Here is a 22,585-nt window from a genome sequence, read left to right on the forward strand (position 1 = left end):
GGTATGCTTTGATTGAGAGTTCCTGCATGGCAGAATAGGGTTGGACTGTATGGCCCTTAGGATTCTATGATTCTATGAGTGCTGGAGTCTCCTCCTTTCGAGGTTTTTCAACAGAGGCTGGATGGGCATGTGTCGGGAGTGCTTTGTGTCTTCCTCGATGGCAGAATGGAGTTGGATTGAATGGCCCTTGGGGGTTTCTTCCAACTCTGCGATTCTGTTATTCTTTGGAGACCTTTTCAGTGCAAATGTTCTACCAAATTGGAGAGGGTAACATTCATGCACTACAGTTGCTACATCTTAATTGATGGGATGCTAGTTTATTCAAAGGGAATTGCTCTAGCTGCACAAAAGCCTGGCAAAAGCTTGCCTGAATTTCAGGTGCGGGTCGGAGGGTGGAGGCTAACATCCTTATGCTAGAAATGCAGAATTCTCTATGAAATCTGGTTTTTATGCCATTGTTTTAGAATGCAGAGAGTATGTGGGTTAGACTGCTGGGACGAGGGTGACGAAGAGAATCCAAAGAAACATTAAGTGAAACTGAAAGCTAATAAGATTTCACTCCAAACCAATTCCAGCATGAGAGAACTCCACTCTTTGCTGCGAGAGGTATTTATGCAAAGTTGTTTCAGAAAAGATCCTAGCAAGAGGAGACAGCATGATTGCTGGACATGTTCCGTAGCCAAGGCATCAGGATGGTTTAGACCTTTCATTGGCAATATGTGTCAATTATGCCTTCTCCTTGAATTCTGAGAAACCGTGTCTTCCTGTCTTATATATACTACATCCCTGGATGATGTGATGGGAAGCTAGAGTTGTCCTGGGGGAAAGTTACACTAGGCTTCAATGGGCAGAAGAACTCTCCTTACTACAATATTAGTCATTTACCCAGAGGAGTCCTGGGGTCTAGCATTCTTTATTAAGAAAGCATGCTAGACTCTAGCCAGTCAGTGAAAAAAGGGACAGTGTGAATAATCTGATCTGAATGTTCCGATTTCAGACTTTTGTTTGATTTTTCTGAGATTTCTTTTCTTTAATGGACAAATTTGTAGGGTGAAATAGGACCTTGGAGGGGTCAAATAAAAAATCTACCTACACCCATCCTTCCACATTCGCTGGGGTTAGGGGCACAGAACGCCCATGAATGTGAAAAAACCGCAAATAACAAAAGCACTGTGCCTTTACCTGCAGGAACGCCTCTCTAGGAATTAAAAAAAATGTTGTTTTTACTATGCATTCTTTTCTGCCTCTTTTTTATTTAATATATAGAATCATAGAATCCTAGAGTTGGAAGAGACCCCAAGGGCCATCCAGTCCAACCCCATTCTGCCATGCAGGAAATCTCAATCAAAGCATCCACGACAGATGGCCATCCAGCCTCTGTTTAAAGACCTCCAAGGAAGGAGACTCCACCACCTTCCGAGGAAGGAGTGTTTTCCACTGTCAAACAGCCCTTACTGTCAGGAAGTTCCTCCTAATGTTGAGGTGGAATCTCTTTTCCTACAGTTTGCATCCATTGCTCTGGGTCCTGTTCTCTGGAGCAGCAGAAAACAAGCTAGTTCCTTCCTCAATATGACATCCCCTCAAGTATTTAAACAGGGCTATCATATCATCTCTTAACCTTCTCTTCTCCAGACTAAACATCCCCAGCTCCCTGAGTCGTTCCTCATAGGGCATGGTTTCCAGACCCTTCACCATTTTAGTCGCCCTCCTTTGGACACGCTCTAGTTTCTCAATGTCCGTTTTGAATTGTGGTGCCCAGAACTGGACACAATATTCCAGGTGGGGCCTGACCAGAGCAGAATAGAGTGGCACTATTACTTCCCTTGATCTAGACACTATACTTCTATTGATGCAGCCTAAAATCGCATTGGCCTTGTTAGCTGCCGCGTTGCACTGTATATCTCTATTTTTTCTTTCCTTCTTTCTAACTGCCTTAACTATCCATTAGTCTGTCCATTCATATGGGGCAGAATACACAGCCTTTCCTTTAATGTATCCTCACAAGACCCCTGTGAAGTAGATTAGGTGGAGAGAGATTAAGATTGTGTGTGTGTGTGGGTATCTAGTGAGCTAGACTGTGGGGAAATTTGAACCCAGGTTGTCCCCAGTTACAGTCGAATAAAACAGTGGTGATTATTAAAACATGAAAAAAATCCCCAGGATCCAGGAAAGCGATGACAAAATGAATCCTTGATAAAAATTTTTTGCATATGATTGGATTTGAGATAACAGAATCAGCGTTTCGTACAAAGAGTTATGCTAAAAGCTTTAGGAGCTTTTGTGATGGAAAAATGTAATCTGTTTTTGTAAACATATTTATTCCCCTTGCGTTTTCCTGTTATTGAATGCTTCTTCCTTTTCCTTGACAGATTTCATCACGCTAGGAATTCCCTGGGCTTTAATACCGAGGCGGTTGATTTTGCTTGAAAGCGGCTACAAGGAGAGGCCAACGTAAAACGGTACTGAATGTCTCTACACTTGATCACGTCTTCTGTTTCTCTTGTGTGCGTCGTTGCTTTGATAGTTCATAAAGCATTTTTAATTTGTGCAGGTCTTTGTTGCGTCCTGGGTTAAGATTAATTCTTTCTTGTTGAAATTAATTTCATGCCCGTTTTACTTCTAACAAGCTCTTCCAGAGTGCATGATATATTTTGCTATTGCTGGTTTTAAATAGTGGGTGGAGGCTGTAGTGGAAGAGCTGGGACAAAGTGCTTGCTGATTCAAGATGGCTTTGGTTACCATGACTAGATAATGGCCTTAATTCTATTATTATTAATATTTAGAGTTCACACCATTGTACCAGTGGGATTTACATACTCACCATCCAACAATCGATTGAATGGGTCTACTCCCATTGGGAGTAACAGTCAGACCAAAGTTAGGAAATGTTGTTATTATTGGTGTTCTTATTATTTTCTGGACTATAGTTCTGGAAAAGGTAATGGCCATGTTGGTTGGGGCATTCTGGGAGCAGTTCAGAAAAGGAACTTTGAAAAGTTCTGGCTAATAGTGCTTCTTTATTCCAGTTTTAGTAGGCGAAATAATTCTTTGAACTATATGTTAATATCTCCATGCCATTTATGGTGTCCAGAATTGGTGTCCCTTATAGAAAGTGGCAAAATCAAGGTTTGCTTTCAAGCCATGGTTGGTTGAATTCGTGGATACAGAGGACTGACTGTATTTCTTGTTCAATTATTTTTTATTTTTTCCGGGGTGAAGCCCAACTATCCCATTTCCACCAGTTTTAGACAGCTTGGTTTTATCCTCTGGCATGCAAAAATAGGAGGGATAGGGACAACAGGCAATTCAGTCAGAATCAGCATGGCAGCTCTCCATCTAGAACAATGATCCCCAAACTGTGCCCTTTAAGAGATTTTGGTCTTCAGCACCCAGAATCCCAGATTACTGGCCAACATTGCTGAGGTTTCTGGGAGCTGAAGTCCAAAATCTCTCAAAAGGCACAGTTTGGGGACCACTGATCTAGGAAATCCAAGAAGGAGCTGGACAGAAGATGAAATGGCACCAATAACAGCCGGGAACTATTGAAGAGTTTTGATCCCCAGCCCTGATTAGAGGTAGAGATCTCAATTAGATTTTTCCCAAGAATAAGGCATTTCCTCACTGCAGAAATAATCTGGTTTGACACCACTTTAACTGCCATGGTTCAATGCTATGGAATTCTGGGGACTGTAATTTGTTGTGGCACCAGAGCTCTGCTTCTAGGCGTTGAGGTCCAAAACACCTGGAGGACCAAAGTTTGGAAACTGCTGATCTAGGGATAGCAATAGCAAGTACATTTCTATACCACTTATCAGTGCACTTAGGCACTCCCAGCAGTTTGCAGCGTGTAAGATGGGTGACAGAATTGAGGGCATACGTATCAAATTTGCAGATAACACCGAAGTAGCTAATACTCCAGAGGACAGGATCAAAATTCAAAATGATCTGAATAGACTAGAAAGCTTGGCCAAAGCTAACAAAATTAACTTCAACACAGAGAACTGTAAGGTACTGCACTTAGGGCGGAAAAATGAAATGCGCAGATATAGGATGAGGGACACCTGGCTTAAGGAGACTTATACATACGAAAGGGATCTAGGAATCCAAGTAGACCACAAATTGAACATGAGTCAACAGTGTGATGTGGCAACTAAAAAGGCCAATGCAATTTTAGGCTGCATCAGTAAAAGTATAGTGTCTAGATCAAGAGAATAATAGTGTCACTTTATTCTGCTTTGGTCAGGCCCCACCTGGAATATTGTGTCCAGTTCTGGGCACCACAATTCAAAAAGGACATTGAGAAACTGGAGCGTGTCCAAAGGAGGGCGACTAAAATGGTGATGTGTCTGGAAACCATGCCCTATGAGGAACACCTTAGGGAGCTGGGGATGTTTAGCCTGGAGAAGAGAAGGTTAAGAGGTGATATGATAGCCCTGTTTAAATATTTGAAGGGATGTCATATTGAGGATGAAGCAAAGCTTGTTTTCTGCTGGCTCTAGAGACTGGAACACAGAACAATGGATGCAAGCTCCAGGAAAAGAGATTCCACCTCAACATTAGGAGGAACTTGCTGACAGTAAGGGCTGTTCGACAGTGGAACACACTCCCTCGCAGTGTGGTGGAGTCTCCTTCCTTGGAGGTCTTTAAACAGAGGCTGGATGGCCATCTGTCAATGGGGATGCTTTGATTGAGAGTTCCTGCATGGCAGAATGGGGTTGGATTGGATGGCCCTTGGGGCCTCTTCCAATTCTTTGATTCTATAATTCTACTCAACAAGCTGCGTACTCCTTTTAGTGACCGCGGAAAGATGCCAGGCTGAGTCAACCCTGAGCCCCTGGCTGGTACTGAACTCACAACCTTGAGTGAATGGCTGCGGTACAGGCATTTAACCACTATTCCACCAGGGCTCCCTGATCTAAACAATACCTCCAGTTCAGTTGGAACAGATAGTCCTGGATTGTGCGGATCAATGATCTGGCTCCATAGAAGGCCATTCAAATGGCATGGATCCCATTACAACTTGACAGCTTCCTGCACCCTTTTGATCACATTAAAGGAAAACATTCTGCTTCAGTTGGTGCCAGTATCTGCTAAAAACCCAGCCCCCCAGCTTAGAAACAAACCACGTTAAATTTGTTAGAGCTGAAACAATGGCCCATGTCAATGTGAAATGCCACATCCCTTTGCCAAGTGAACTAATTCAAACCAGGTTCAAACATGACTGTCACAGTTTGTTTTTAATAGTAGTTACCTGGCATATTCTAAAGATGAATAGCGGCATTTTGGAGGCCCAGCAGCATATCAAATATAAGCTCTTTTTCCCCCTGGTCTCATTCAGTGCAGTACATTTGTTTCTGTCTCTGCAGGTGGATTTAGCCCTACCTCAGCAGCTTCCACTCATTTCTTTCGGATTTCCTGAAATAGTTCCCTCGCTTCTTGAAGGAATCCAAATCAAATTTTGCAGCACGCTGCCATAGCTAAGGCCTTCTTCCTGTTGCTGTCAGTGAATGTCTCCAGTTCTGTGCCAAAGCTAGCAGGCTATAAAGTCTGCACAAAAGTTGATTTGGAATTGGCTCAGCTTGTCCCCATCTTTGGAATGCTGTTTCCTTCATGCTGTTTGCTATTCTTTGGCTACCCGTCCTATCCCTCCTGCATTTTTTGTTTTGGGTTGCTTTATTCACATTTATTTCATAGATGCTTGATTTTTGGGGGCGATTCTAGTCTCATTGTGGAAAGAGTTCCTGAAATCCTGCCAGAGTTCAATATAGATACTTGCCCCTTGGAAAGTTTTACACTGAAATACTTTTACTTTTTTCCTCCCTGATCCTTTTAGGAAGATAATTTCGTATTTGTTGTACAGTATGGTGGGAACTGAGGTTATTTAGCCTAAGTGCTTTAATCCTTGCAATGTGCTTTTCGCTGTAGTTTATGTGAAATTTTAAAATAAAATGAGGTTATTGTATGTAGCAGACACGCAAGATTTGAATGTCTCACAATTAGCAATTTAAGGCTGCTTCCACACTGAAAAAATAATCCAATTTTACACCACTTTAACTGCCATGGCTCAGTGCTTTGGAATTCTGGGAATTGTACTGTTGTGCGACATTTAGCCTTCTCTGTCAGAGAGCTCTGGTGTCACGACAAACTACAAACTAACTGTCATCTTTCGGCCTCTGAGGGAGAAAGAAGGCTGGCCCAGTTCCATCAGGGGCTAGCCCGAAGAAAGAAGCTCCTCCCTCCCTAACTGTCATCTTTCGGCCTCTGAGGGAGAAAGAAGGCTGGCTCAGTACCATCAGGGGTTGGCCTGAAGACAGAGGCTCCTCCCTCCCTAACTGTCATCTTTCGGCCTCTGAGAGAAAAAAAAAAAAAACTCAGTACCATCAGGGGCTGGCCTGAAGCAGAAGAGCCCTCCCTCCGGTCCATCTGCCTTGGTCCAGGCCTCAGAGGGAGAGAAGAATGCTGGACCTGATTCCCTCCCCCCCTCACCATTCCCTTCTCCTTTTGTGTCGTGTCTTTTAGATTGTAAGCCTGTGGGCAGGGAACTGTCTGTTATCCCCTCTATTGTAAACCGCTCGGATTCCCAGTGATTGGGCGGTATATAAATAAAACCTATTATTATTATTATTATTATTACTAAATGCTTTATGAAGTTAGGTAATACAAACCTGCTATGAAACCATTTTTGTATCTTTGGGGTTGTCTGCACCCATTCTCTCAATGCAGAATCTGGATGATGCAGGTCCCAATCCTTGGTTCTGGTGTGAATGGTCTGGACAACATCCAACCCGTTCAGCACCAAATCTGCCATATACCACCCCTTAAAATGGTTCTTAAAATCTCACATTTTGCTCTGGATCTTCCTGGAAGAGCCGGAGCCATCCATTGCAACACAGGGCAGCTGTTTACAATGCATGCTGCTGTGCTGCCTGGCACAGATGCCAGCGTGGCAATTCATGCGCTCTAGGGTCAGAACAAGATGCCCAAATCTGTGATCAATGTACTGGGTGGCACTGGGTGCAAACATCCACCCAGCTTCACAATGGAGGACCCCAAGTAAAGGGAGGGTGTCAGGGCAGCTCCGGGGTCAGAAATAAGCAACAGTACAGCAGTTGTGTATTTGTGTGTCCCTGTGTGTGTGTGTTTTATAGGATAGTTCTCTTTTTGAAAAACATCCTCGACTATCTTTCTGGGAGCGTTCTTTTCTGCTCTAAAAGCAGGTGCTTTTCCTATTGTGTGCCAGATTCTTGCATTCCAAATAGAGACAGAAGCCAAGTTCTCCCCAGCTAGTCTTGGAACAGAGCTTTGGGCCTCATTAAAGCCCACCTGAAGGGAGAGGAACTGCTGTTGTCTTTATTATCAGTTGCTAAAGACTCTCAGAACTAGCCCATATACCAAGTACTGCTTATATTTTTTTGAATGGCTACCAGAATGGGAATAGCTAGGTACTGGAAGCCTCGGAATGGCTATGCAGTCCATTTGTTAGGATTTGGCATATTGCTCTAGCTTTAAAAGAAAAATAATAACCTGCCAAAGCAAGCATGGAAGATGAGCTATTAATCAAAAGCATTTTCTCGAAACTTGTTTTCCATTTTCGGAAACATCAATAAAGGAACATCCCCAAGTTTTGCCTCCAGGGGCAGATAACTTCTTTTAGAGCAATGGACTTTCTGAAATGGTGGAGAGGTCAATAAAATATAATTAGCCCAAACTACTACTAATCTGTATACGCATGGGAGAGAGAAAAATATGGGCCACACTTGTTCATGTTCCATTGATTTTCTAAAAAATTGTTCGTTACATCGTGTGTTGTATTCATATAGTTGTCGATGAGATTTTTCTTTTAAAGAGAGGGAAGTTTAATAGGCTCCTGATTTTTTTCTAGGCTGAAGAAGAATTGCAGCCATCCTCACCATACAAGCCAAGGAAATAGCTTTTCTATAATGGTGTTTATAAAGGTGGGGGGGGGACCTTGCTCTGCAGGGGCAAATTTTAAAGGTAGAGAGAATTCACCCCTTGCTGAAGACTAGTACGGGGTGGATCTTTTTTCCCTACCATCCACTTTCACTCCTGCAGAAGTCTTTTGCTAGCCATTGGCATCCCTAAGGTTGGTGTCACCTAGTGCAATAACACGTTGTTACCCACCCACCCACCATTGACCTCCTCCCATCCCACACTATCCATAGAATCATAGAATCATAGAGTTGGAAGAGACCTCAAGGGCCATCCAGTCCAACCCCATTCTGCCATGCAAGAACTCTCAATCAAAGCATACCTGACAGATGGCCATCCAGCCTCTGTTTAAAGACCTCCAAGGAAGGAGATTCCACTACACTCCGAGGAAGGAGTTTGTTACACTGTCGAACAACCCTTATTGTCAGGAAGTTCCTCTTAATGTTCAGGTGGAATCTCTTTTCTTGGAGCTTGCATCCATTGTTCTGGGTCCTATTCTCTGGAGCAGCAGAAAACATGCTGGCTCCATCCTCAATATGACATCCCTTCAAATATTTAAACAGGGCTATCATATTCCTCTTAACCTTCTCTTCTCCAGACTAAGCATCCCCAGCTCCCTGAGTCTTTCCGCATAGGGCTTCATGGATTCCAGGCCCTTCACCATTTTAGTTGCCCTCCTTTGGACACGCTACAGTTTCTCAACATCCTTTTTGAATTATGGTGCCCAGAACTGGACACAGTGGCCCTGTACAGACGGGCCCTTTGTGGCATGCCCATGACTTGCTAGGGTTGCCTCGGGGCGGCGCATGCAGACGGCCCGCAACCCTAGCATGTGATGAGGGCATCGCAGCTGTGCAGCACCACCCACATCGCAGCTGTGCAGCGTCCAAACAGGTTTGTAGGTTTGCAGTGGTGCAATTGTGCTGCAAAAAGGAGCCGCACAGCAGCATCACGCAGTTTGGTTGCTGCGGCGCTGCTGTGGAGCAAAGAGAGGCGCCTCCCCGACGCCTCTTTCTGGCGGTCTGTACCCCGCCAGTATTCCAGGTGGGGCCTGACCAAAGCAGAATAGAGTGGCACTATTACTTCCCTTGATCTAGACACTATACTTCTATTGATGCAGACTAAAATCGCATTGGCCTTGTTAGCTGCTGCATTGCACTGTTGACTCATGTTCAATTTGTGGTCTACTTGGACTCCCAGATCCCTTTCACACGTATAACTCTTCTTAATCCAGGTGTCCCCCATCCTATATCCGTGCATTTCATTTTTCTGCCCTAAGTGCAGTACCTGTGTTGAATTTCATTTTGTTAGCTTTGGCCCAGCTTTCTAGTCTATTCAGATCATTTTGAATTTTGATCCTGTCCTCTGGAGTATTAGCTACTCCTCCTAATTTGGTGTCATCTGCAAATTTGATAAATATGTCCCCTAATTCTATTATCCAAGTCATTGATAAAGATGTTGAATAGCACTGGGCCCAGGACAGAGCCCTGTGGTACCCCACTGGTTACTTCCCTCCAGAATGAAAAGGAGCCATTGTTGAGCACCCTTTGGGTTCAGCCGGTATAACAGTAGATTCATGAGGTTAAATTGAAAATTTGGTAAGATGGGACATTTTAAAGAAAATGTAGAAAATAATTGAATATTAAAAATTTTTAAAGTCAGAGATATTTCGAATTTTTTAAAAATGTAATTTAAAAAAAACCTGGGGCCTCTCTTTTCTCCTCCTCCCTCTGAGCTTTGCCCCACTCACACCATCTCTTCAGCATTTTGAAGGGACACCGGTGAATGCCACAGACTTGTTTTTGCCGAAAGGCAGATGTTTGAGGAACAATGATGTCACCCCTCTTAGGGTGTCACCTGGCGCAATATGGACCCTCTAAGTGACACCCCTGCTCCAAGCACATAGTGGCTCCATTCTAGTGCATAGAGTGGTGAGACAGAGTGGAAGAGAAAGGCTGATAAGTTTTTGAGTCGTTGGACAAGCTATGAAAATTTACCCCAGATCTTCCAGTTATTCTTCCTTGGCCTTGCCTTGGGTTCTCTCTCCTATTCCCTGTCCCTGTCCCTCAGAGCCTCATGAGAACAGGCAAGCAGCAATAGCAGTAGCAAGTACATTTCTATACGCTTATCAGTGCACTTAAGAACCCCCTAAGCGGTTTACAATGTGTAAGCTAATTGCCCCCAACAAGCTGGGTACTCATTTTAGCAACCTCGGAAAGATGCCAGGCTGAGTCAACCTTGAGCCCCTGGCTGGTATTGAACTCACAACCTAAGCAGATCAAAATGGGATCAGGCCCCATGCCTACCACACTCATCACAGAATTATAGTCGTAACGGAGCTTGGTGGCCATCAAGTGATCCTTGTAGAATCAAAGAATTGGAAGAGACCCCAAGGGCCATCCAGTCCAACCCCCTGCCATGCAGGAACTCACAAAGCATCCCTGACATTTGGCCATCCAGCCTCTGTTTAAAGACCTCCGAAGAAGGAGACTCCACTACACTCTGAGGGGGTGTGTTTCCTGCTCAATACAGGAGTCTTGGAACTACCACATCGTCCCTAGAACTCTCTTGAGATGTGATCAACATGTATGCTTTGCTTTAGCTTTTATTAAGTGAAGCAGGTAACTTTCCTATAGAAATCAGGGGCCTCCTAAAGTGGTTCTAAGAGGGTTGGGAAACCATGGATTCCTGTGGTTATTTGTATTCCAGATTCCTGGTACTGTTCTCCTGTTCCACCTATTCCCTTCCAACCACTTGAGGAGGGCGATGGGTGGAAAAGGGGCTTCTGTTCTCATGAAGTCAGATTGCAAAGGGCTGTGACAAAGGAAATTTGTGCTATGTTGGTTTGCTCTCTCTCCCATTTTGGGAAAGGGAAAACAAGAGGAAACACGAGGTAGTTTCTGTTTGCTACATTCTCTCTGGCGCGGTACAGACTGCCCCAAAGGGACTGCCTGCCAGCAGCCTATTTCCCTCCAGAGGGAAGCCGCAGCCACCAAACCACACGGCTTCCCTTCAGAGTAAAAAGAACCTGGTATTTCCGGGTTCTTTTTAGGCACTGGAGTGACATTGCTAGTGCGCCACTGGCGCACTTGCAATGTAAAATGCGTGGCGCCATGCAGATGATGCGCGGCACTTACATCAAAATGGCATCGGCTGTGTACATGGGATGCCACCATTACTATGTCATTAGTCTGTGCTAGGGTTAGGGACTGTGCGGTTGGTGTGTGGTCCCTCACCCTAAAATCAGCGCCAGCATGGTACATTTGGTTCGTCTATTCCAAGCCAATGTGTTGAGGATTTCTGCAGGGTCCCTTCTATCTTTGCTTCCTTCCATTCCATTATGAACTTGTATCTTGAAATGCCAACATGTCTAAAGCAATGAGTGGGCAAAGAGCTGGAGATGGAGCTACCTTTTAAAGATGGTTTAGGAGCGGAAGCTAGTGTGGAATATCTGCAAGGAACATGATTCTTATGGCTGGCCAGTTCTTTGTTAGCTGTGTTCCTGTTTAACAGTCCAGAAGGGATCCGTTCTCATTAATCAATCATCGAGACCTGGTGTAGGATGTGTGTTGGGTTGCCAAAATGCTTCCCGAATCAAGCTGACTCCGAAGCTGCAGGTGCGCAGGAATTAGAGCAATGTGTCTGCACAAAACCTGAAATAAAGCTGGTTTGTATATGCAGCTCATATAAAACAGGCTTCTGGTGAAACAAATGTCTCCCATGTAACAGACTCAAGTGCGTAGGCGGCGGAGATATTTGTGTTTCTCTCAAGCACCTGCTGTATTTGGCTCTCCAACAGGTGCGGGGCATTTTCATAGCCTTGAATAGATTCATCATGGTTTCTTGTCTCTGTTGGCTTGATGGTTTGGATGAGGCAGTACGATTTCACTCTCTGAGCTCCGATCTGTTTTCTCCACAACCCACCTCAAAAGCCACACAGAATTTTAGCTCTGCGTTTCAGAAGAGCATGCTGCAAGCCGTGCTTACTAGGACTGGTTGGTATCTTACATCCCAGAGTCAAGAAGTTAATTGGCAGAGTTTGTGACACCACCAACAACTCTTCCGTCAGACGATGAGACTGTGAAGCAGGCTGCAACAAAGAAGGGTCTGTTTGGGGCTGTCACCAAGACATTTCCATGCCAGAATCCATCACATCGGGTGAAGGGGCTCTGTGAGGCTTTCCTTAAAAAGTATCTGTTTTTCATGCCTTTGAATGCCTGTGCGTGAAGAAAATAATCATTCCCCAGATCTAGTGAGACTTATTACATCTTCTTCTTGCAGATATTGTTTATTAGTGCCCTGCGACCCTTTGACTTGCTATTTAAAAAAGCAGAAAGCAACATGGAACATGTGTGTCTTCAAGTTGCCTGTTGATGTAGGCATAGTACACATGGGCACTTTGTGGTGTGGCGGCGATGATTTTAGGGTTCAGGAGCACACAGCAACCGCATGGTCCCAAACCCTAATACATACGGATGCCGGCATCATGGCAGCCTCTCATCCATACATACCAGATGTCGCTGGCAGGAAGTGGCATTATGGCGACGCCCCTTCCTGTTCCAGCGTCACAAGAAAGAAGCTGCTGTAGGCGGCTCTTTTTTTGTGGCACATCTGTGCTGCAGCATGGGGATGCTGCAGCACAGACATGGGGCAGAGATGGGCGGCACAGAGCCGTCCGTCTGTACTGCCCTGTAGTGCAACCCCATGAAATTCATAGGGTTTTCTTAGGCAAGGAGTACTCAGAGGTGGTTTTACTAATTCCTTACTCTGAAATATAGTCTACAGTATCTAGTGTTCATTGGCGGTCTCTCATCCAAATACTAACCAGGACCAACCCAGCTTAGCATCCAAGATCAAATGTGATCCGGTGTCTTTAGGGTATTTAGGCCCTGTATAACATGAAAATGCTATGTTATTCAAGAGAAGAATTTCCTCTGGAGCTGCTTCCTAGTTCAAGCACAGGGTTATAGCTTTTAAGCTAAAATAAATGCATTTCAACCCACATGGAAGTTTTGTGCAACTTCATTCACTCAGTTTCCAGTGATCAGCTGTTTAGTGCCATCACTTTATGCACCACCTGCATGGGAAAGGTATCATCAGCAGGCTCAGGAGAAATGCAAGGGTTTGCAGTAAAACAACAGATATTTGGGGATAAAAATAACTAACTCTAAGGGGGTTGCTAAAAATGCTTATAAGAAGGACTAAACCCACTCAGTAACCTTGGAAGACTGTTGGACTCTTGAGAGTGTATCAATTTTTCAAATATTGATTATTGCAGCCAAAAAGCAGCTCGCAGATCACAAAAATTGCAATCAAAAACAATGTATGCAGTGATATATTCAGAGGGGGGTTCAAGGTTAGAACCATTTAAACAATAAAGTGAATAACCTATAAGAGCAGCTGCTGCTCCCGAGCATAATTTGCCTCAATGCAGGAGAGAGATTGAGCAGGAGTCACTCTGCTGAATGCGCTGAAGTCCTCCATGATCTGCATGTCATTCATGGGCAATGGGTTGCTCATATATTTCTTTTCCTGTACCCTCCAGCCATTCGTAGGTAGATAAGTGGCATCATGGCTTCAGGCACAGCAAAGCACCTCATTCTCCTGGCAGGGCCCATCCACACTGACACATGCCTTGTGTTTGTGAGCCATCATTACATCCCCCCCCCCCCCCCCCCAAGAGTATTGTAAGTAGCATTGCTCTGGGGCATTGTGAGGAATGGAACTGGTGGTTTTAAGCAGTGATGCCGGGGTGTGTGTGTGTGATGGAGTGCGTATGGCACTGGGTCATGCCATCAAAGGGCGGTGACAGTTGGCAGCAGCAGGGCATTTCAAGGCCCCTGCCCAGAAAGAAAAGGGTGTGCATCTTCCCTTTTGTGAGATCTCTGCTCGCCATACAGCCTCCCCCTCCTATGGAATCGCAGAAAGAGTTGGAAGAGACCCCAAGGCCTTCTGTTACCCATGACTGTAGAACAATTGTCCAGTAAAACTGGGAGATGGCCAGAACCCAGTGGCATCACTAGCAGGGTGCAGGGGGTGCGGACTGCACCAGTTGGCACCATAAAGGGGGCGACACCACTGCACCTGAAATATCTACCTTTTGGTAGAAACGGGCTGTGGCATTCACTTGCTTCCTTTTAAAATATTTTAAGAGATGTTGGGAGTGAGGCGAAGCTGAGTGGGAGGAGAAAAAATGAGGCCCCAGAATTTTTTCAAATTAAAATTTCAAATTTCAAAATTTTAATTTCATTTTTTAAATTAAATTTTTAATTTTTTAATTCTTTTAAAATTTTCCTTTAGAACATCACATTTTAACCACATCTTCATTATGTACATGTAAATACATTTCGGGTGTGCATATCATATTGTGATTTCGAAGTATTATTTTCACTTTGCTCGTTTACATCACAACTATTAGCATGACGTTCAGTGACCAACAGAAATCATGATTTATGGGTGACATTAGTGCAAAAACGCACGATGAAGGATTTTGTGTGTTGTGAAAGAGGTCAATGAGCGGGTCACATTGTGAGTGACCGCACCGAGTGACACCAACCCTAGTGACCCCGCTGCTAGGACCATGGAGCTCAAATGGGGGGGGGGGGGAGACTCTCTTTAATGATGGAGATTGGAGGAGGTACCTAGAATATGATTTGTATGCATGAACAGTAGCAACACAAGAGGAGCATTTCCCTCTGCAGTGTGAGAAATTGCAAGTAATCAATTTGTTTTAATCACCGTGGGACACTTTATCCCCCCCCCCCAGCAGGAAGTATTTGGTCACAGGCCAGGCAACAACAGCAACAACTACAAAATCAACACAAAACAAAACAATGGAAACAGCACATGGCAAGTGCTAACTGCATGATTCAGGCATATTCAGGCAGATCAATTTGGCCGTGATGCATTTATTTACATTATTCCCTCCCCGACCCAAGCCGGGATGGACATTGCCTTCATTAATCCATATGGAGAGAACACTGCCTCCAGTAGAACAGACATTTGTTACAATTGCAGAAATGAAACTCCACAACTGTGTGCGAGCGTGTGTGGATTTTTTAAAAAGAATTGTCAGCGGGAGATTTTCTCCACTCCAAATTCAAGATGTAATTAGCCACATGCAGCATGGCTTTTCTGCAAAGCACAGACGGGAGGAAATCTCCCGACAGCCTGAATTCAAATTATCAGCCTGGGCTAATCTACTTGTAAAATAACCAGCCCCTTGAGTAAGGATGTGAAAATCTCTCCATCTCCATTTTGTTGTGCTGCTCTGGATCACATCTGTATTTCCTTCTCATTCCTCTTTCATATCAGGCAATGGTGGTGGTGGCCGGGGGGGGGACTTTCCGTCGGAAATCCGTGTTCATTTTGGTATGTATCGGTCCTCATGTGTGCACTCTTAAAATGCTTTTGTTTTTGTGCCTGCATGTCTGTATGTATTTCCCCTGTTGATGAGAGCGTGCTGGTGTGTATTTTTCAAAGATACACATCTTGCGTTGTGCGCGTTTATTTGCGCATACAGTTGGCCCTCCATATTTATGGGCTTGACTTTTGCAGATTTGATTATCCATGGATTATTTGCTGCCACCTCCGCTGCTGCCCTGTTCCATTTTAATAGGGACCGCAAGCCTCACAAGACTGAGAGACTGTAAACACGTGTGAGGCTTGTAAGTCCCTATTAAAAATGGTGTAGGGCAGCAATGGAGGTGGGAACAAGCCCCGCCAGTCGCTCTCTTCTGTCTTGCGAAAGAACACTGCCACCTTGAAGGCATCCATGATGGGTTGAATCGGCGGATCTTACTTTTTGTATGTGTTAAATATGGTTCGGAGGGGGTAGAGTCATTTGCTTTCCCACTTTCGCAGGGGTCCTGCACTCCCAACCCCTGTTAATGTGGAGGACTGACTGTATTTAAAAGGGGGGGGGGGGATCCCTTGCTTTCTTCCCAAAGAGGAAGAACCAAAAGACATGCACTCACTTTTGTGACCAGTCTCATGGACCACAAATTGCATAAATTGGTTTTTTAAAAATTGGTTAATGGGATTCCCCCCCTTTCCTACCCTTTAGTGCCAGATCTTGTGCTTAAATGCATATGCACCTAAATGATGAACAACACAGCTAGACTCAGCCGTTTGAGATGATATAGCTTTGTGTTCGTAGTCTCTGTGCAGTACTATTTATAGCTCCAATTAACTCCTCATCTTTGCAATACGTTGTTTGACACATCTGTTACGGAGCCCACACAGATACTCAGCTGTGTGCGTTCTCTCCTATGGTTTTATTCAGGACTTAATTACAGTCAGGGGGCTTGTGCCGTCTTGTGGTTTTCCCAATCCTCAGGGATCAGTCCAGGGATCTGAGAACCAAAAGCCAGGAATAGCATCGCTGTAGTTTTCCAAGGTGGCAACCGGGCGTTTATGGCAGTGCTCAAACTGGTCATCTCTGCAGTGAATTCAGTATTGCTCCTTCAAACAGCTTTAAATGATGTAGCCAAGGAACTGGCTCAGAAATTAAATGAGGCCAGGGAATGATTGGGTAAGATACAAGGACAAGAGCTGTATCACAATGTTAAGAGTACATTTGTACGCAACAGTTACAGTTCAATCCCTGATGTATCCAGTTACAATCATAGAATCATAGAGTTGGAAGAGACTCTGAATGTCATCCAGTCCAAGCCCTTGCCATGCAGGAACTTTCAATCAAAGCATCCCTGACAGATGGCCATCCAGCCTCTGTTTAAAGACCTCTAAGGAAAGAGAATCCACCACACTCCGAGGGAGTTTGTTCCACTGCCGAACAGCCTTATTGTCAGGAAGTTCCTCCTAATGTTGAGGTGGAATCTCTTTTCCTGCAGCTTGCATCCATTGCTCCGGGTTCTAGTCTCTGGAGCAGCAGAAAACAAGCTTGCTCCCTCCTCAATATGACATCCCTTCAAATATTTAAACAGGGCTATCATATCACCTCTTAACCTTCTCTTCTCCAGACTAAACATCCCCAGCTCCCTGAGTCGTTCCTCATAGGGCAAGGTTTCCAGACCTTTCACCATTTTAGTCGCCCTCCTTTGGACACGCTCCAGTTTCTCAATGTCCTTTTTGAATTGTGGTGCCCAGAACTGGACACAATATTCTAGGTGGGGCCTGACCAAAGCAGAATAGAGTGGCACTATTACTTCCCTATTACTTCCTGCCAGTAAGGGCTATTTGACAGTGGAACACACTCCCTCGGAGTGTAGTGGAGTCTCCTTCCTGGAGGTCTTTAAGTAGAGGCTGGATGGCCATCTGTCAGGGATGCTTTGATTGAGATTTCCTGCATGGCAGGGAGTTGGACTGGATGGCCCTTGCAGTCTCTTCCAACTCTACGATTCTATGATTCTAACCTTGTGTGAGTTGTCATAGGTCCCAGTTCTGGAGGAAGCCAAGATATAATTCAAAACAAATAAATAATAAGATCACATAACAAATTCTCTTGTAATGGGATCATGACTTTGAAAAGGAGAGAATATTCCCCCAGTGACCAGATAGCACTACCCAAATTGGCGCCTATCAAATTGAAAGATAGTATATTTTCTAAAATGAATTTCCATAATTGCTAAAGAGGTTTTTTACGCCTTTCATACTTCTAATCTTTGTCTTATAAGTAATTTGTACCACAGTTTTCAGATTCTTTGGAAGAGTGGTCTTTAACTGTCCAAGTATGTCTGTGTGTATCTTGAGACCTCTAACCATGAGAAAGTTCTGCCCTTAGCCAAGTACCATGTTGATACTTGACATTCTGTTCTCATGGGTTAAAAGTGTGTCATCATTCAGAAATATAATTCTCCTTCCCCCTTTTTGTAGCACATCCAGACAAAGAGAGAGTACTGTGTAATGCACAAGCTTGTAAACTTAATTTGGATAGTCTGCTAATAAAGGCCTGATTTTATTGACCCTAAAAATAATACTCTGAGATTAATTTATCAGCCCTTCTTTCAATGGAGTGGCATAAGTATGATTATTCATTTCCAAATTCATTTTGATTCATTAAGGAAAACAGAGAGAGAGAGAGAGAGAGAAAATGAGTTTGTGGAACAAAGAAGGAAAGTGTGCAATTTACAAGGGAAGAGCAGGCCACTGAATGGTAATAATAATAATGATGATGAACAAACACCACTGAATAAGCTTGATTACTTTTTTTTGAAAACGAGAATTACAAAATTAGAGAACAAAAGCGTTTCAGCAGATGGAGAATGCATTTAATCTTTAGCAAAGCACTTGATGCATTGTCTTGAGTCTCATTTCCAAAATAAAAAATAATAATTACATTTGGATTAGACAAGAGCACCATTGCCCTGACTGTGAGAGAGCTGGCCAAGGGACGACAAAGCGAAGGATATTGGCACATTGACAGCACTGAGCTCCCGGCGAGAGAACTCACAGGGAGGCTAGCCTTGATTTATATTTATTCCACAGGGATTTTGGTAGAGATAAGCAAGTGGTTGGTATTTGAGCGGTTTAGCAAACTACTATGTCTTTTGGGGGGAGGGGACGATTGTCATTGAATGGCAAGATGTTGTAAAGAACAGTGACTCCCAAAAGAATACCAATGGTTATAAAATTGTTATAAAGGAGAGCCGGAGAAAGGCAAGGCAGGGGGTGAAATCCAGCACAGCAAAATGCATTTTTAATGTCGATCAGAATTATCCCTGAATGTTGACATTTGTCAGAGAGGAGAGTACTGCAGATGACCGATGCTGATGTTCAAAGCATGTTTTGCATGGTTTATCTAGAAGTTAGTAACAAAAGCAGCAGTGATGGAGGAAGATACTGGGCAAAGGTTTTTTTACTGATCCGCCACACCATTTTTTAAAGCCATTCTTAAATAGGAGACTGAGAATGCATCTAGCAATAGCATTTACATTTTGATATCGTTTCATAGTGAATTCAGCACTCTCTAAGTGGTGTACAGTCTGTAAGCCAATTGCTGCCAACAAGCTGGGGACTCATTTTACTGACCTGTGAAAAGATGGAAGGCTGAGTCAGCCTTGGAGCCCCCTGGGATCAAACTCACAATGCTGTCATTGCAGTACTGGCATTAAATCATTGCGCCACTAGGACTTTTACATTGTAGAAATAATGCGGTATGACACCACTTGTGTCCTGAGCAAATGGGCCAGGATAGCACAGATTGCTCCTGTGTATCCTGGCCTGGGTCCCAACCAGGATCAGTCCCTGGGCTGCTGTGAGGATGGGCTGGTGTTTACATGCCACTGCACCATGGACCCACTACTGCCACATGCCCCTTGCCTCCCTCCACCATTGCCACCAGTGAGGGGATCTTCTTAGTAGCAGCTATGACAGAGGGAAGTAAGAGGTACAAAGGGCCATCTAGTCTGCTGAGGTTGGCTGTGGCATTTCTATAAAACTCTGCGGCAAATGGTAGGTCATTTTGACCCATGCTAAGACCCCATTGTCCCAGGATCAGGCTGATATGATATGAGGGATGTCATATTGAGGAGGGAGCTAGCTTGTTTTCTGCTGCTCCAGAGACAAGGACCTGGAGCAATGAATGCAGGCTCCAGGAAAAGAGATTCCAGCTCAACATTAGGAGGAACTTCCTGACAGTAAGGACTGTTCCACAGTGGAACAAACTCCCTCAGAGTGTAGTGGAGTCTCTTTCCTTAGCAGTCTTTAAACAGAGGATGGATGGCCATCTATCAGGGATGCTTTGACTGAGAGTTCCTGCATGGCAGAATGGGGATGGACTGGATGGCTCTTCCAACTCTATGATTCTATGACCCTGAGAACCATTATTATCAAATAGCGGTTCTAAAATATTGTGAGTGAGTGAATAAAACTAATTTTATATGAGTTCAAGGAGTGACTCAGTTTTATCTTTGTATGTATTTTGATATTATGTATTTTATTGTTGATATGGTCAGTCGACTAATCAATAAACTGGTTGTTGTTGAGTAAATAAAACAGGGTTGGCTGGTTTAAACCTTGGTTAAAACCAAATGACTTTTTAAAAAAAACACTCCTTTTTTTAAAAAAATAGTTATTCATATATATAGATATTAAATAGTTGAATGGTTATGACTTTCTTACCAGAACAACAATAAGTGTCTGAATTTGAACAATTGAACTTCCACAGTTTATTGGCAGTTGTTCATTGTTAGGTCAGTCTCCAGTGTCTGTTGCGTCTCTTGAATCCCTTTGTTTTATAGCGCAAGAAAAGCCATCCCGAAACAAAGCCTTCCAGGAACAGGAGTTCAACCAAAACAACTCGCACTTTTAAAAAGAACAATTATTATTTAAGCTAGTGGCCATAACATCTGATCTGCTTTTTGCTACTGAATTTTCTGATTGAGTCCTTTGTTGCTGCTGCTGTTGTTGAGTGCCTTCAAGAATTATTATTATTAATAATAATAATAATAATAAGAAGAAGAAGAAGAAGAAGAAGTAGTCATTTCCCCCTTATGGCAACCCTAAGGCAAACCTATCACAGGGTTTTCTTGGCAAGTTTCTTCAGAAGTGGCTTGCCACTGCCATCCTCAGGCTGAGAGAGTGTGACTTGCCCAAGTTCATCTAGTGGGTTTACATGGCTGAGCCAGAATTCAAACCCAGGCCTCCAGGCATAATCCAACGCTCACCATGCTGGCTATACTCCTATAATCCTAATAGGTTACCAACAGGGACATAGCTAGGATTTTAGGAAGGGGAGGGGTCCAGACTAAGTGCCACCATTATAATGGGGCTTGGGTGCAGCAGCACACACCATTCATTTTTCTAATGGAAGGGGGTGGTCCGGACCCCAAGAACCCCCCCCCCCGGCTATGTCCCTGTTACCAACTTGTCAGTATAATTCCCAGTTTTACTGAAAGATGTAAATCATATCGAAGCCTAATAACTTTGGATTGCTAATGTCAGAAGGCATTAAAACATGGTTGATCAAACTTTCTAAAATATTAATGTAAATAAAATAAAATAATGTTTCACAGTATTAATAATAAGCAGGATTCAATTTTTTTTTCATTAAAACATTAATGTAAAAATCTGGTTTAAATCAAAAAACCTATTTTAAACCAAAAAAAAAAAAACCCACAGTTTTTTTGTTTCTGAAAAAAAACACCCTCTTTTTCCAATGAATGTTTTAATGGGGGAAAAAATGAAGGAAGGAATAAACAAATGCACTAGCACTTTTAGAAAGTATATGGCTATTGGGACTTGAACTTGCAAAGGGTACTGCATGCAGAGGAACAGAGTGTCTCTCTAAAGCGCTGCAGTTTCCGGCTAAAGGAAAACAAATGATGGGTGAGGAGCCAGACCACTGAGGAAATATCTTGCCAAAGAAGAGGCTAGAAGCGAATGAAAGCTTTGAAAGAAAGCTTGCTCTCTAGGTCTGAGGAACAAGAAAGCATAGCTGCTTGTTCTAGATTTGCCTCTGCCTTGCCTTTGTTTTCTTTGCCTCTCCCTTCCTCTGATTTGGCAGGAGCCTAGAAAACTCTGTGATAAGCTTGCTTTAGGGTCGCCATACGTCCAGAATGACTTGAAGGAACACAACAACAGCAAACATATAACAATGCCGTGGCACAGAATAAACCTCGGGGGTTCTCCTGCACAATGGGAACTTTGGGGAACTATGTGCAAAAGGATCTTTAGCACCTTTGAGACCAAGGAGTTTATCACACGGAGGCAAACTGCTTAAATCCCGTACAGAAACGGGATTTAAAAGTCTGGAAAAAACCCGCAAAAGCGGGTTGTTATTCAGATGTGTTTGTGTAAAGGAGAAATAACGTGACATTAACCTGAATGGAAAGTCACCAAAACCTACTCTTTTTTACTTTCAGAAGTTCCCGAAGGTAAAAAGGAGCGGGTTTTGGTGACTTTCCGTTTGGGTTATTGTTGCATTATTTCACACTGAAGAAATAATCCAGGTTCGCACTGCTTTAACTGCCATAGCTCAGTGTGATGGAATTCTGGGAACTGTAGTTCGGCGAAACGTTTAACTTTCTCTGCCAGAGAGCCCTGGTGCCAAAACAAAGTGTCCAGAATGCCATCACACTGAGCTATGGCAGTTAAAGTGGTGTCAAACTGGATTGTTTCTGCAGTGCAGATGCAGCCTAACTGAGCAAAATATACTGTAGCATAAGCTGTCATCTAGGAGACTGAGGGCTGTACATATGAGCCAAAAGGCCCGTGTTCCCCCTGGCCTGGTGTCGTCCTGTGCAGGCTACATAGGCCTTGGGCCAAGATTGGCCAGACCGGGACATTGACCTGGCAGTTGCAGCCCAATCCGTGCCGAAACAGTCCTTAATGCAGTTTTTAAAAACTGACTTTGCAACTCAATGGCTGGCAGACCACATGGCCATGTGCCCCCTTACCTGCTGCCGCTGCCACATCTCCTGTGAAGACGCTAGTCATGGCCTGTGACATTGGAAGGGGGCTCCTGGCCACATTGGTGAAGCCAGATGCACTGTTTTTTCCCCTACGGGCTGTGGTATCCTGCCCATGCATATAGTCCCCACGTGTCTATGAAACAACCTCTTTCTTTCAGTTAGTCTCAAAGCTGCTACAAGATCCCTTTGCAGATTGATATTCCAGACTAACATTGCTATGGCTCTGAATTCTGGGGAACTATGACACCTTTCTTGCAGTTGAA

The 22,585-nt window shown here is 43.9% G+C and overlaps 1 protein-coding gene across 10 annotated transcripts in view; it reads left to right on the top strand.

Moving 5' to 3' along the window:
* Window positions 1–22,585, top strand: part of ARVCF (ARVCF delta catenin family member) — a 640,643-nt gene that overhangs the window by 256,210 nt on the left and 361,848 nt on the right. For all 10 annotated transcript variants that reach the window (XM_042441597.1, XM_042441595.1, XM_042441594.1 and 7 more), the window contains exon 3: window positions 2,370–2,459. The gene's annotated coding sequence lies outside the window, so the exon portion shown is untranslated. The remainder of the gene's footprint in view (window positions 1–2,369; window positions 2,460–22,585) is intronic.

Source organism: Sceloporus undulatus, chromosome 10, assembly GCF_019175285.1.
Source record: "Sceloporus undulatus isolate JIND9_A2432 ecotype Alabama chromosome 10, SceUnd_v1.1, whole genome shotgun sequence".
NCBI lineage: Eukaryota > Metazoa > Chordata > Lepidosauria > Squamata > Phrynosomatidae > Sceloporus > Sceloporus undulatus.